This window comes from Coffea arabica, chromosome 1c, assembly GCF_036785885.1.
Source record: "Coffea arabica cultivar ET-39 chromosome 1c, Coffea Arabica ET-39 HiFi, whole genome shotgun sequence".
Classification (NCBI taxonomy): domain Eukaryota; kingdom Viridiplantae; phylum Streptophyta; class Magnoliopsida; order Gentianales; family Rubiaceae; genus Coffea; species Coffea arabica.
The window spans coordinates 13416253-13423897 of NC_092310.1; positions in this window are offsets into that span (position 1 = coordinate 13416253).

Sequence of the window (7645 nt, forward strand, 5' to 3'; positions counted from 1 at the left end):
GAAGATCGGAGGGCTGGAAATCTTGGTAGAAACCAATCCCTTATCCTCACCTTTGAGGTGAGGGTTTAGGGATTGGGGGTTCCTATAAAAAGGATGGCCGCAGCCAGGAGAGAGAGGACAGAGGGGACTTGACGGCTGAGAGGAAAAATAGGGGGAGAAAACCTAGAAACCAGGGTGAGGGAGAAGATAGAGAAGGAACGAGAGAGGGTTTAGAGAGAGTTCGACGGCTGAGGGAGATTAGAGAGAGAAGGAGGACGGCTGGGCTGAAAGGAAAAGCTGAGGGCAGCTGGGGTTCTGGGCAAGAAAGCTACGGGCCAGATCAGAGGAAGAAGGAAGAAAACGGTGAAGGAAAAGAGAGAACTTTGAGAGGGTTTTGACGGCGGAAGAAAGAAACCAGAGGGAGGTGACGGTGAAAAGAAAAGTAGAGGGAGAACAAGGTAACGACGGAGAAAGAGCTGTGGTTGCGGGGAAGAGCAAAAGAAGCTACGGGCAAGGTGGAAAAATCTGGAAGACGCGAGAAGAACTTCAGTCTGAGCGGAGGATCCTTTCTCGTTGATTCGCCAGGATAAAGGTGATATCTTTTGTTTGGTCTGTTTATACTCCGCTCGATTCGTGTCTTTGAAGCTTTTCCTTTATTTCTGTTTTCCTCCATGTGCGTCAGCTATATGAATCTGATCAGGGGTAGAAGATTTAGGTAAGTTTAGGCTGGGATTTTGGGATTCAAGATCTAGATCTTCCATAAGGTTGTGTCATGGTTTCTTGCTTGAGTTCCCAGCTGTATGTATGATGAATGAAACCCCAGGGAAATAGCGACAGTTTCAGCAAGTGGGGTCTCGGTTGTTTCCTTCGTTGATGTCCATTCCCCTCTGTTTGTTTGTGTATTTTCTTTCATGTTTGGTTAGCATTGGCATGCTGTGTGCATGATCACCATAAGTTATCTCCTCGTACCTCTGCTGCGTTTTTTTTGCATTTGGTTGCATCATAAAGCTGCTGATGCTTGCAATGCCTTCTCGATACATGTAGTTTTTTGCATTTCTTGCTATGATTCCTCCCTTTTCCCTTGCTGTTGGACAACTTGAATGTTTTGCTTCAGTTCTGCAACAAGAGTCTGTGTTTCGTTTAGTCGATAGTTGAAACTTTGGTATTTGCTGAACTCGCTTGTATGATGAAATGGAAAGAAGATGCGGCGATAGAAAGTTGCAGAAGAAAAAAAACAGCATTGAAGAAATAAGCCTTGTTTCGTGGTTTTGCATGATAACTTCGCATGAATTTCTTCCAACTATTGGCATTGTTAAAGGATGTTTAGTTGTGTTTAATTTGGAGTAATTTCGAAGTTGTTATATGCATCTGGTTTGCTGAGATTGTGGAGGTTGCGTATGAAAATTCTAGCAGAAACAGTAGAAGCAAAAGAAGGAAAGTAGCTTCAGTTTTTTGCCGAGAGCTGTGTTTTGCATGCATGAAAAATCTTCTAAGATTTGTAATTCAGCCCTTTAACTTCTGCCCAATTCCGTTTTGGTCCATAAATTTGGAAAAGTTGATCAATTTTGTCCTTTAAAATGTTTTTTTTGCTCTGATGTGTCTTCATTGTGATTATGGACAGATTTTAGCGAATTTAGAATGAATTAAGGAAAGTTTAGTCCTTTCTTTTTTTTTAGGAACTTATAGCTTTGATTCCTCAAGTTTCTTTAATTCTTTCAATTGGGTCTTTGTTTGTTTCAATTTGATGAATATGGGTTATTTGGTTTATTTAAATGCTTTTAATGGTTCAATTTCATAGTTATGTGATTATTTGTTAGTTAAAGTGATGCCTTGACCCTTTTCTTTTATTTTGGAGGGCAAATAAGTCATTTTACTTTGTTAGGGACCCCAACTTCAAGGGAGGTACACTCTACCCCTTTATTTTGACCTTATTTGACTCTACGCGCCCTATGTGATGTTACGTGCTTAATTGCATGCCTCTTAAATGTTTTATTTATTGCTTTATTTATTCGCTTTATTGGCTTTAGTTTGTATATTTATTTCTAATTCGATTTTGATCATTTAAAAGGCACTTGAATGCCAAATTTGTAATAGTTAGGTATTTATTTTAATTATTTATTTCCCCTTTTAGATTGTATTAGGGCCTCCCCAAGTGTAATAGTTAGGGGTTTCTTTACTTTATTTGCCTTGAGTGTTTTTGCATGCCTATGTGTTATGTGTTAATCGCTTTCCTAGGGTCTTGCATCTAGATATCATGCTTATGTGTTATGTGATTTATGTGTTTAGTTGTTTTATTAGCCTTTACATGATTTATTTGGTTTATAATGAATGTGTGACGTCACCGTGGCTAGTCCAACGCTGGTCATGGTCTTTCCCCTCGAGCTCTCGCAAGTCCAATGCTTGTGAGAAAATTTTAGAAAAGGGCTAGTCCAATGCTAGACCCAATAGGGATTTCCCTCGCTAGTTCATAATCGCATGTTTCACTACATTTCATGCATTTTTCTTAGTTTTTTTAGCATTTGGCATGCCCCTCCAACCCTTTCCCATTCATTTTAGGCTTTTGCATCCCCATGCTAGTCATAGGGTACATTTGCTTGAGGGTCCCCTTTCGATAAGGGAAACGAGCGAGTGTGGCTACAAAATAGCCTTAGCACGCTAGTTCTTCCTTCTAATCAAAGGGAAAATTAAAGTCATGAGGTTAGGAGTCATTCCTGTACCCGACTTGATGCATTCCTCTAGGTTCATACACTTTCATTTCCATCATGTCACTCCATCACCTTCTTTATCTATATTTTCTCACTACTTATATCTTTCTCAATACAAATGCCATGTTCACACATTTTTCTTCATGTCACTTGTTTTTCTACCTCACAAACTACACCCAATTGCACTTATATATATTTTATACCATATTTTCATCCACTTGCACACAAACACCTTTATTTTATCAATTGGCACACATGCACTTTTCTTACACTTGCACACATGCACTCTTCTTACATTTCACACTTGCACTCATATTTGGGTCTTCATTTGCATTACTTGCGACCTCTATGAGAGTTTTCCTTATTGGCCATCACAACTCAATGTGATTGGGACCAAAAACCTCATAAGAGACATTTTAGATTTAGGATTGCATTTTTTTTCATATCCATTAGTCACATCCAACATGCAACGCATATTTTAGGTAGAAGAATTAGGAAAAGTGGGGCTAAGTCACGCAACTAGTTTTGGCTAGGGTAAGGGAGTGCCTTAGGTTTTGCCTTTGCCTTCTCCCTTATCAAATGTGACCCCCGATCCCTTTCTTTGGTTAGGTAGACCTAAAAGTTCTTTAAAAGGGTTTGTTTACTTTTTCGTTCAAAAACAAAAATTATTTTTGGGTGACTTGGTACACCCTAACTCTATACCAAGTGGCGACTCCTTTTCTATCTAAAACCCTTCGTTTGGCCAAACCATCGCATTTCACAATCCCACTGCCTTTTATTTTCACTTTCACACACGTTCACATACATATCCCACACATTACATTCACATCCTTCAAAAAGTGGGGCGCGACAGCTTGGCGACTCCACTAGGGACCTCCTAAGTGGGTCCAAGCATTTGATTTAGCTATTCTTTTCCGTTTTCTACCCTTGTTATGCGTAGCATTTGGATATTAGGGTTGCATTTTCCATTTTTAGGACCTTTTGCCTCGCGTGCGTATCAAACTACTCCCTCACTCACGTATGTTTGATTGGTTGCTTGGATGTATGTTTTACTTGTTTTATCTCGCGCTTTGCATTGCATTTAGGTGGGGGACATCACCTTAGAGCCTCGCGTTGGTTCTCGACCCCTCCCCTCCAAACGAGCACTAGCATACGTGCATATGCTTTATTTTTTTCCCTCATTTATTTTTCTTTTAGTGGCTTGTCACGCCACTCCACCCTATTAGGATTAGGTGACCCATTTGGACATGTGATCGTGACACGACGTGTGCGTAGCATGATCCGAGGGGTCACTCAATCTTCCACTTTAAACTTTGGGTTAATAGCCTTTAGTTTTTAGTCGAAGGTTGAGGATTTCTTAGATTCACCCGGACATGTAGCCGTGACACGACGTGTGCGTAGCAATGTCTGGGGAATCGCTCGATCCACCGACAAGGAATCTTGGGAGTGACGACCTTTGGTTTCCAAGTCTGAAGGCTCGGGGACCTGAGCTTATCGAGTCTAGATGCATTAGTGAACCCTAACCTCATGCATCCATAATAGTTCACCTAGGGTAGAGTCTGCCTTACCCTATTAGGGACACCATTCACGAGGGGAGGGATCCCACCCCCTTTCCTTATATATCTTTTTTGCTTTTTATATCATTTAATTGTCCAACGTGTTATGTGATTATGTGTTGAACTGACGTCTCATTGTCTCTTGTCTTTTGCATTCACAAACGTTAGGAAATAAGAGGTCTGGCATGATCCTCTTCTAGGACCTACCCTTATAGATAGGCTATTGCACGTTTAGAAATTTCGGTATATTTCATTCGTAAGTTAATAATGGCATGTCATGTTTAGGCCTACCCTGGCATACAAAAGGGTCCCTTTAGGTCATGATATAATTGCATGTTTTATTACTTTAATAAACTGGTATCATGCATCCACCCTAGAAAGGGAATGCCATTTGGGGGATCCCGTGCTAGGAATAAACCGCCCTGTATCTCGGATATATAATCCAATGTGGCTTGCACGTTTATATTTTGTACCATCCAAAGGGGTAGTGCACAAGGTAAGGTAGGATCCGATCTTTTCGAAAATGGCAAAGCAATTTTTGCACATTGGAATATGAGCGTCTAATAATCACTTTTGGCCATTTTGTCAACATTGGTAAAAATCCCTTGCGTAAAGGACATTAATTCGAAGAAATTCACAAATAATTCCTCACTATTGAGATGATAAATGAATTGAGGCCAAAATCTGATTTTAGAAGGCTCATAGACCAATGCATCACAATAAATTTTTGAAACTACCAGTTGATAGATTGCTTTTTAAATAAGCTGTTAATTCCATTCAATCCATTGGACCATTTCATTCATCAATTTCATCCAGTCCATTTTATCAACTTGTTCATTTTTAAGACAACCTAGTCGATTTTGAATTCATTTGACCAGTTTACCCTTTTTTTTAGGGCAATCTAGTTGATTTTGAATAGATCACCAATTTCATTTAATTCATTTGATTGGTTTACCCATTCTTAGGGCAGTATTATCGATTTTGAATAAATTATCAATTTCGTCTGATCCATTTGACCAGTTTACCTATTTTTAGGGCAATTCGGTCGATTTTGAATAAATCATCATTTCACTCGATTTGTTTGATCAATTGATTTCATTCAATTCATTTGGTTAGTTTAATTCATTTTTAGAGTTATCCATTCAATTTTGAATAAATAATCAAATTTCATTCAATGAATTTGACCATTTTACCCCTTTTGACACATCATGCGTCGATCAAAATAAGCAATTCATTCGGACTTTGTCCTCATTTTTTAGGACGAATGTTTCTTCTCACTCCAAATTAGTCAAATTTTTCAAATCATTTTTCACTCAATCAATTGATCGGATTCATCAGGTATGGTATAGTGCCTACCCTAGAGGATTGCATTTTCATGTTAGGCCTACCCTTGGCATAAAAGGGCTCTCCCATAGGACATGCATACCGATTTTATAATTTTGCTTACTAACTCTGGGTATTTTTCTTTTATTTTTCCCCCTTTCCCCTGCATTCATAAAAATATTTCAATAAGGTGAAAATATCTTTCTATATCTGATAACAATTTTGATCTGATAAAGTTTGAAAATTACAAGTATTACTTGATTCTTAGGCAGGCCCTACAACGTGAATGCAAAAATTTATCTGAAAGTGCTCGTGCAAAACATCTAAGGGATTTCATTGCTCAAAGAAAAGGGGATATTAAGAGAGAAAATGTGTATACATGTGCAAAGGAATTTTGTAGAAGTTTTCTCATATGTATTGCTTTTAAATTTTTCAAACATTGGCATTAATGAAGCTTTTATTCAGACAATTATTATTTTGTATGTATATTCATGTACATTTCATTGTCTATTTTTGCTCATTGGAGATTTCATGATGAATTTTAAGAAATAAGACTAAAATTGGGATTTTTTCAACCTCCAGCCTGAAAACTCACAAATGTATACACTAGATTGGTGATCCGAGCCATACAATAAGAGTGTCCAAAATTAAAAAAGAGCCACTCAAACTGATCGGTCATTCAAAAGGCCCAATGAGATACCTTTTCTCCTTCACAAAAGCATCCCAAAATAAAATCAGTCACATTGATGGATAAATTGCAAATTGGGGCAACATTGACTAGAAAATGTCCGCTGTGTCTAATTATATTCAACTCACATCTAAGTGAAAGCAAAAATGTGCATTATTTTTATTTGTTTTGAAAATTTGGAATGATACTTCAAGCGTTCGTTTCTCTATCTATACAGATTTTATCGTTTGCTCTCCCATTTGAGCCTTTTAAAAGAATAATTTCGTTTCAAATAAACGCCTTGATGATCACTCTCCTACATTGAAAAATTTTCAAATATCAAAAGGGAATGGATTCTCAATGAGCATTTCGTTACTTTCGGTTGTCATGAAGCGTAAGAATGATACTTTGGCCATCGTTTCTACAACATAAACACTGTTTTACCCCTTGCATCCTCATTTGAGCTAAAATCGGTGGTTCTTTTCAAAGCACCTATGATCGCACCCCACATTGGGAAGGGAGATTGGAGAATTTTCCAAAAGAAAGAGAAAAGCAAAAGTTGCTAAAATTAAAGGAAAAGAGAGAACCCCAAATGGAAAAATTTGATCCTACCTGGGTTTCAATTTTGAAAGGAAAGAAAAGAGAAAAGAAAAGAGAGAAAAAAAGAGAAAGAGAAAAGAAAGAAAAGTTGTCCGGCGGATCCTCTATGTTTCACAGATATGGACGAACAAGAGTCTTCCTCAATCAATTAATTCAGATACATGCAAAGAATTTCGCATTAATGAAAATTTTTCTTTCAGAGTTAATGTATGGAACGGATTAAAAGTCAGGCCCTCTTCTTTTCCAATCAAACATTCTATCCCTAGTTATCCCTTTTGATCCTTCAAAATAAATCACTTCATTTGGCAACCCCTGAGAATCGCAAACCCCACACTGGGGCAAGTTTGAGTTGAAAAAGAAAAGTCCCAAGAAGTGAAAAGTGACAAAACAAACAAAATCAAAAGAAAAAAGAAAAGAGAATCTCAGTTGAGCATAAATTGGGGCAAATTTTTGGAAAAGTTCAAAGAAATGGCAGAAGGCCGAAGAAGAAAATCAATCGAAAGAAAAAGAGAACAAAATGAAAGGAAAAGCCTCAATGGAGAATGAACTGGGGCGAACTTTGATTTGACCCTAAAATAGGGTTGGCACAAGAATGCGATCTCAGATTACTTAAACCACTCTTGAAATCTGCCTTCAAGTCTTAACTTTTCTAAACACCCCACCAGACCTCATTACAAAAGCCGAAAGTCCTGACTTCTGTTCTTTGCAATGGCCCTGTCAAGAAAATTTTTGATGCCGAAAAATTTTAGCTGTATTTCTGAATTGCTTGGATATGGGGTTGACGCTACTCACCATGTGAAAACCCACCAAGTTGA